Source organism: Sarcophilus harrisii, chromosome 5, assembly GCF_902635505.1.
Source record: "Sarcophilus harrisii chromosome 5, mSarHar1.11, whole genome shotgun sequence".
NCBI classification, from domain to species: domain Eukaryota; kingdom Metazoa; phylum Chordata; class Mammalia; order Dasyuromorphia; family Dasyuridae; genus Sarcophilus; species Sarcophilus harrisii.
In genome coordinates, this window is record NC_045430.1 from 36,031,243 (window position 1) to 36,040,569 (window position 9,327).

A 9,327-nucleotide genomic window follows, 5' to 3' on the forward strand; every position below is an offset into this window, starting at 1 on the left:
ATTTGATCTCTAAGAAGTCTGATTCTAACTTCAGCAATCTTTCCATAGTCACTATCCTGACTCTGATACTCAACAAATCATGATTATTTTTGTAAATGTAGGCATGTATACATGTAAATATATTTAAAATTATTGTTGAGTTGAATTTGTTAAATTTAAGATATTAATAAGGAACTGGGAAGAAAGTCTAAATCATTACTTTCTACAGCTTGCCATTCATTACAGTACTATGTTAAGGTGATGATAAGAGGATTTTGCAAATTAACAAGCATGCTGGTATGGTAGAAACAAAATTCCCTAGGGAATCAAGTGACCTAGAGCAAGTACTGTTTGGGTACTTGACTTTGGGCATATCATTATTAAGATTCTGTTTTGTTCTGAGTCAGATCATTGATTTTCTTGTTTCAAGGATATTTTCTGGAGTGGAAACTTCTTCTCACAATGGAGAGGAAATATTCACAGGTAATATATAACCTTATCTTCTCTGAGAGATCAAAGGATTTGTTGATGGGCATAAAATAGTATATGTTGGAGACAGAAGTAAGAACAACAGATCCTTTATTTTTGTCTTTATATCTCAAATGTCTAGACCAAGTACTTACTGAGTGCTTACAGGTATTGAATGAGTGGTGGATTCTTGATCTAAAACTTGAATCTTCATTCACCTCTTTTATGTGGGAATTAAACTCAAGTGATCTCAATCTGGGATCCCTTAATTTTTTAAAAAATCTTTTCATAACTATTTTTGTTTTATCAATTAGTCACCTCCAACTCTTCATAATCTCATTTGGGGTTTTCTTGGCAAAGAACCTGGAATGGTTTGCCATTTTCTTTTCCAAGATGAGGAAACTGAGGCAAACAGGATTATATGATTTATACAGGATCATCAGCTTGTAAGTATCTGAGGCCAGATTTAAACTTAGATCCTCTTATGTGGTATGGAATTCACTCAATAAATCTCAGTGATCTCTCAAGGTTCAAAGAGAAAGTATATTTGATTCTCCTGAGAAGTGGGCAGTTACTCTTACCATATGGAGGGTGAAAGTGAAGGCCCTGAGCAAGGACAGAAGGGGCAATTAATAGTTTCCCTGAAGCAATGTTAACTATATTTCTGGCTCATCCTCATTAACTGAGAATGTGACCTTATATTCTAAGCCCGAAAACTACAACAAATGGGGAAGCAACACATAGATTCAAATTTAAACAAAGACATTCCTTTTACTGAACCTGAGATGTATGTTTTCAACTTTTGAGAGATAAGGGCTGAGCCAGTTTGCTTTGCACTCTCCCTGATTTGCTCCCTTTCCCCATATCCTGGGAATAATTTGCCAGTGAGGAAAGGCAGGGAAAATAGGAACCTGATCCCATAGCTTAGTTAATTTATAATTTGCCTTTTGAAGAAATATCAAATTTTCCATTCACTCCTGACTCCAAAGTCAGTGCTCTATCCACTATTCCACCTAGTTGTTTGTATTCCTATATATTTTGTTGAATACATTTAAAAACATAATTCTGAAATGGAGTACATAAGCTTCATCAGATCAGCAGGGGCATCCATGGCAACAATAATCATGATGTTGATGACAATAATAAAAGCTACCATTTTATAATACCTTAAGATTTTCAAGGTGCTTTACACCCATTTATCTCATTTTATCCATAAAATAACTGAGAGGCACATATTATCACATTTTATAAACAAGGAAACTTGGGCAGACAGAAATTAAATGACTTTCTCAGAATCACACAACCAATAAGTGTCTGGATTCAGCATTCAACATGAAATCTTCCTGAGTAAGAAATATACTATAGTTATGTAGAATGACTAAAGGCTGAGGTCCAGGCTTTAGCCATTGTGCTACTGAACTATGCCCCAAATGGTTAAACATCTCTGGATTAAATATATTCTAAGAGTATTTTCAACTATAATATTCTGTCAGCCCAGGAATCTGAGACTGTGAAAGTTTAGAAAAAGACAAGGGGAGAGATGACTGGTCTCTCCCATCTACTGTGATATTCTTCCCATACCTTTAGAAGGAATTACAAAAGATAGGGTGTGGGTAACTGGCCTTCATGCAAAGCAATAATTTTATCCACTGCTGGGAAAATATAATCCAGACCACAGTTCTCAGAGCTCACTTCCTTGGCTATGTCAACATCAACCATGCTACCTTTCACCTCTGATTAATTCCCAGATAAAAGAACTCAATTTGTGAATTCAAAGTGTGAGGAAAAAAAAATCCACACCCAATTGGATGGAAAGTGGTCTGTCCCATTGTTCAGGCATTCTCACCACATCTGGACAGCTGCAGCTTTGGGGGAAATACATGTTGTGACAACTCATTGTATATCTTAAGTAATAGAGGCCCTAATCTACAATACAGAGCCACTGACATGAGTTTAAGTAACACATTCCAGACATTGGAAAAAAAATAAAGCAATAATAACAGTGCCTAGATCTTTTGAATACTCATCATTTTCCCCTCAGTTTTACCTAAATAAGGTATCTGTTTAATATTAAAATCCTATCATTTTCTTAACATTTAACCTTTGGTGTAATCTATTATCACTCCCTTCATCAGAACATATTTCCAGTGTTTATATGCAAAGTCAGTGGAGCCAAAGGATGTGGATGGATACAAACCCTGCATGACCTTAGGCAAATCAATGAATCTTTCTGAGCCTCACTTTCCCCATTTGTAGAGTATAGAAAGTATAGGGATTGACTCCAATATAATATATGTCTATGAACAGATAAAAGACTTCTCTATCAGTCATTCCCTTTTCCTCACTCTCAGTCCTTGATTTTAACTCATTATTTTCCTCTTTTTGCCTTCAGTATATCCATTGCCAATAAGCTATGAGGGCCTTTTGCAAGGTAAAGTAAATAGCCTCCAACTTCTATTGAATCTTTTTCAATTCAATTCAACTCATTCAAATTCAACCAGCATCTACTAAGTACTTATTTTATTTATTCCCAGAACTCTGGGTAGGCACAGAGGATATAAACAACAATAGAAGTTCAATTCCTCAAGGAGTTTACATTTTAATTAGAATAATTTACATACCAACACACACATACTATATATATATAGTGTGTGTGTATGTATGTACATATATATGTATGTTATGTTGTGCCATTCCATTAACAAACGTAATTTGTCTGTATATTTATAAATAAACATCTATATGTATAGCTATATGTATATATATATATATATATATATATACATATATACACACATATTACCAGTTAAGAAGAAGGCTAGATATATGCATATATATGTATGTCTGTCAATTTATCTATGTATATCTATAGATAGATACAGACAAACATCTGTATGTGTGTATAGCTATATCTATCTGTATATGTATATATATGTATATATACTCACACATATTACCATTGAGAAGGCAAGATATATGTCTATATGTCTATATATGTCATCTATCTAATTTGCCTATCTATCTATCTATAAGTAGATAGATAATTATATACATATATATGTGTTATCTATATATGTATCTATATCCATAGATATAGAAATACATATATCTTGCTTTCTCATATACACACATATATAGTTTTTTATATATATATATATATGTATCTATGTCTATAGAGAGACAAATTAGATATACATATATATTGCCTTCTCATATATACACATATATGTGTATATAATTATCACATACATATATGTATATATTTATATAGTTATTAGATATAGGTAAGTAAATAGAAATATACAGAAAATAAAATTGTTTGAAGAGAGGAAAGGCATTCACATCTGGAGGGGAGAAAGGAATAAACATTTATTAAGCACTTACTATGTTTGAGTCATTATGCTACGTATTTCATAAATAATGTGATCTTCACAACAATCCTGAGAGGCAAGTGCTATTATGCTTCCCATGTTACTACTGAGGAAATTGGGGTAGGCAGAGGTTAAGTGACTTGTCTAAAGAAGTGTCTGAGGTTACATTTGAACTCAGTTTTTCCTTCCTCTAGAATCAATTCTCTATCCACTTGGATTTTTTTTAATTAGAAAGAGTTGGGATTAGGAAAAGGTAGAAGATGGAAGGTGACATTTGAAATGAATCCTTGAAGGTGAATAGATAGGGACTCCAAGAAGTAGAAGTGAGAACCAAGAACATTAAAGACCTTGTGGATAGCCTGTGCAAAATTATGGAGGGGAATGATGAGTTACACCATGGGAGAAACAGTAGCTGGCTCAGCTTGCCTGGCAGAGAGAGAGAGAATGATTCCAAATAATGTGAAACAAGTACGAGCCAGATTATGAGAAGTTGTACATGTCAGATTGAAGACTTGTGTTTTATATTAGAGGCAACAAGGAACTACTAGACTTTTTCTTTTTTTAAGTTCTAATATTTTAAATTATATTTTGTGAATATTTTTTGTTTTTAACATTATCTAAATTCTGTATTCCTCCCCTATTGCCAAGTCATCACTTATTACAAAGAATTTAAAAGCGAAAAAAAGAGAAAGAGAAATAAGAAATCAGCAAAACTTATAGATGTATTGAAAAATTCAATCAAACAGTCAATTCTCCATAACTATGGACCCATCTACCTCAGCAGAGCACCATAGGGAGGTGCCTTCACATATTTCTTCTTTGGGGTCAAACCTACTTTTATACTTTTTCCAAATTCACCTTCTGTTATTGTATGGTAGCTGTTTCTTCCCATTACACTGATGTAATTATTAGGTATATTGTTTTCCTGGCTTTACTTACTTCTTCTTGCATCAGTTTATATGTGTTGCCATGCTTTCTATATTAGTCATTTCTTACATGACTGACATGTAGTAATAATCTGACATGACAGTAATAATCCATTATATTGTTTTTTCTTCCTTTCCAGTCATGTCTGACTCTTTTCTTGGCAAACACACTGGAGTGGTTTGCCATTTCTTCTCCAATTCATTTTTTAGATGAGGAAAGCAAATTAAACAGGTTTAAGGGATTTATCCAAAATCACAGACTAGTGTCTGATGCTGCATTTGAACTCAGGTTTTCCTGACTCATCCAAAAGTTCTAATACATATATTTTTTAAAAACATGGTCAGTGCAGTAGCTTAGCCCTTATCAACTCTTAAATGGGTTATTTTAATGGCATCCTAATACATGTTTTTGATCTCTGGTCTTTATTTTTTTCTAATCTATCCCCTAAAGAAGAAAAAAAATTTCCTAAATAAACCTAAAACATAGTTATGCACATGGAATTGTTTTTGCTTGTAGGATAAAATACAAAGGTTTTTTTTTTTAAAGTTTCCGTAATCTGACTTCAACACTTTTTGTTCTAGAAAAACTGGATTAACTACTAGCTATTCCTTCATCCATTTTCTCCCTACCCTCCATGAGGGTTCATAGCCCTCCCATGAATCATTCTCCATAGCTGAAATGTTCTCCCTCCTCATAAACATGTTTCATAAGCTTTGTGTGCTTTCTAGACTTAGTTTAGATGACATTCCTTACCGGAAAGGTTAATGTTGACTTTTATGGCTAGAATCTGCTCACTATTTCCATTACCTTATGTTTATTTATTTGTATATTTGGTTATCCTCCAGGAGAATATAGGTTCTTTGAGGACAGGGATTGTTTTGTTTTTGTTTTTGTATCGCCATGATTTATATCACAGTGGTCAGAGCCTAGTAGATGCTGTAAGAGCTTAATATTTCTTTGTTTTTTAATCAATAATGAATGGAATTCTCTGATGATGATTGTCAATGATATAACAGCCAAATGAAAATTTATAGGAGCTATTTTTCCCCAAAATCTCAAAATTTTCTGTTTTTGCATTCTCAGCACCCAGAAGACTACTTTTCAGAACAGAGTCTACACATTCCAATTATCCTACTAAGTAGTCATTGACGTGAATGGAATAGTAAATCAAGTTAGAATTACATGTGCCATAAACCTCAAGGAATAATGGCAGCTGAAAACTTTTGCAAGCTGACTTATCAATTAGAGCAAAGGGATGAACCTCCAATTCTGGTGCAATAACCTGTTCTTAGCCAAAGTAATAATTTGCTGCCAAGTACCATAAAAATTGTGTTTATATGACTGGGTCAGCATGTTTAGATTAATGAAGTATTTGTGCTAAAGCAAAGGTACAAATATACTGTGTGTAGTTTATCAGTCTCCAAAGACTTAGACTATAGTAAAATATGCTTAATAATGAGAAAGGCAGAGAGGGATTGGAACTGTGATTTAATTAGTATAGGGAAGTCCCAGGTGAGAGAACTTCCTCTAGCAATTCAGGTCAGCCCTTTCTCTGCAACTTATAGACTTGGAAAATTGCTTAGAGGTTCCGTGACTTGTCCAGGGTCTCACAGGTAGGATATATTGGAAGTGAGACTTGAAACCACATTTATGTTAAATATTATATCTCTGGCATGCTATACTTCACTAAACTATGATGCTTCTATAACAATAACAACAGTAGTAACTGATTTTTTTTTTTTACCAATTTAAGACTTTCAAAGTATTTCATGTACATTATATCATTTGATTCTCACATCTATCGTATGAAATAAGTATTAGCCCAATTTTCTATATATAAGACAACTGTTTTAGAGAAATTAAATGACTTACTGATGGTCATAGACCATAGGATCACAGATTTGGAGCTTGAAAAGATCTTAGAGGTCATTTTATAGAGCAGATCTTCTTAAACTTTTTCTATTTGTGACCCCTTTTTGCCTGAGAAATTTTTATGCAATCCCAGGTATAGAGGTATGCAAATAAAACATTTACTGGTAATGTATCATAATTTATTTATTACTTACACCCATTATTTGCATTTACCTTCTGTTACACAACTCCGTATAGGATCATGACCCATAATTTAGGAAGCTTTGTAGAGAAGGAAACTGAAGTACAGAAAAATGAAGAGACTGGTTTGGGACTACAAAGCTAGGTAAGTGTCAAAGGCAGAAATCAAATTCAGCTTTTTTCATATGCTTTCCATTATGTACTGTCTCTCTCTGTCTCTCTATGTTTCTCTTTGTCTCTGTCTCTCTCTGGGTCTCTCTGGCTCTCCTGCCCCCTCACTACCCCTTCCTGGCAAATGGGACTAAGTGATTTGGCTGAATTTGAACTCAGGTCTACCTGATTCCAGGTTTGGCGTTCTATAAACTGGGCCACTTATCTGCCCTCTCCAGTTATACTCTCTCTAACATATACATTTCAGTATTTTCCAATTGTTTGGGGTCCTTTTTCTAGTATTCAGTTTTTGTCCTCTGCCCCTTCCCCCTTTGTTATCCATTGGTCTCAGGTGGAGTTATAGACTGAAATCTTTTGTGACTACCCTACTATCTCAGAAAAACCTAAAGCTGGCAGAAATCATGAATATCTTTACAACTAGCAACAAGCACAGTAATCATATCTGACATTTATATAATACTTGATGGGGTTACAAAGTACTTTCCATACAGTCTCATTAGATCTCTCATTACCTCATGACTTTGTTTCCATGACAACAAGACCAGAAAGAGTTAAAAAATGAAAACTCTAGCCTCAGAACTGTTTGATCTTTATCATACCAAAAAAATCAATCTGTTTGAGCAAAGTTAAATCAAGCTCTACCATATTTCATACCATTCCCCTTCACGAACCTTATGATTCATTCCAAATGGATTACTAGCCATTTCCTGAATATGTGACCTTTTCTTTCTTCTATGGACGTTTGTTCGTACCTTAAATAACATCTAGAATGGCCTTACAATTCTTTAATTTTCTTCTTCTTTTTGGATATCTTTTCTATTTAGAGCACCTTCATTTTCAAATATGTCCTCTCCCTCACTTATAAAGTTACTCTTTATACCAAAAAAAGAAAGTACAATAAAAGTAACTCAGACATCAAGGGTCTGAAAACATACACAGTGTTCTAGACTCTTTTCTATTCCTATCTCTTCAAATAACTTCTCCATTACTTTCACTTTTTGAAATATAACCCATCTCCAAAACTCCTCTGACATGCCCTATCTCAGTGAAAACTTCCTCAATTTTGTTCTCTCATTGCTCTTTGTATTTTGTCTCATGTACTTACTACATTCTAATTTGTATTATAGTTGTGGTAGGTGGCACACCAGATAGTGTGTTAGACCTGGAGACCTAGAGTTAGAAAGTCTTATCTCTCTGAGTTCAAGTCTGGCCTCAGACATTTGTTAACTGTGTGACTCTAGGCAAGTCACTTAACCCAGTTTGCCTAAGTTTCCTCCTCTGTAAAATGAGTTTGAGAAGGAAATGGTAGACCATTCTATGCTAAGAAAAACTTAAATGGAGTCCCAAAGAATTAGATACAGCTGATAAGTGACTGAACAATATGTGTTATATCCTTAGTTGTAAGTTCCATGAGTGCAAGGACTATATCATTTTTATATCCTATGATCTAGCAATATTTGTTCATAATAAACATTGAATAAATATTTTTGTCATTACTATCTAATTTCTTTGTTCATTTTAATGAAATTGAATTGAATTGAATGAAGTTAAGATACAGAGAAACAGAGAGATAGAGAGAGACAGAAACAGAGAGAGAAAACTACATAATGGAAAGCACATGAAAAAAAGTTGGATTTGATTTCTGCCTTTGACACTTATCTAGCTTTTGTCTTACAAACATAGCTAAGAGTTGTTTTCTTAAAAAAAATACAATTCTTCAAGTCATTCATATGAACAATTTTCAGATGAAGAAATTAAAACTATTTCTAATCATATGAAAAAATGTTCTAAATCACAATTGATCAAAGAAATGAAAATTAAGACAACCTTGAGGTATCACAAGATACCTCTCAGATTGACTAAGATGACAGGAAAAGATAATGATGAATGTTGGAGGGGAACTGGGACACTAATACATTGTTGGTAGAATTGTGAACTGATCTAACCATTCTGTATTACAATATAAAACTATGCCCAAAGGACTATCAAACTGCACATATCCTTTGATCCAGCAGTGCCATTACTGGGTCTGTATCCCAAAGAGATCATAAAAAAGGGAAAAGGACCCACATGTACAAAAATGTTTGTGGCAGCCCTTTTTGCAGTGGCAAACAACTGGAAACTGAGTGAATGCCCATCAGTTGAGGAATGACTGAATAAATAATGGTATATGAGTGTGATGGAATATTATCAGCAGAATGATTTCAGAGAGATCTGGAGAGATTTACATGAACTGATGCTAAGTGAAGTGGGTAGAACCAGGAGATCATTGTACTTAGCAACAAGATTATACAGTGATCAATTCTGACGGACATGGCTTTTTTCAATAATGAAGTGATTCAGACCAGTTCCAATGGTC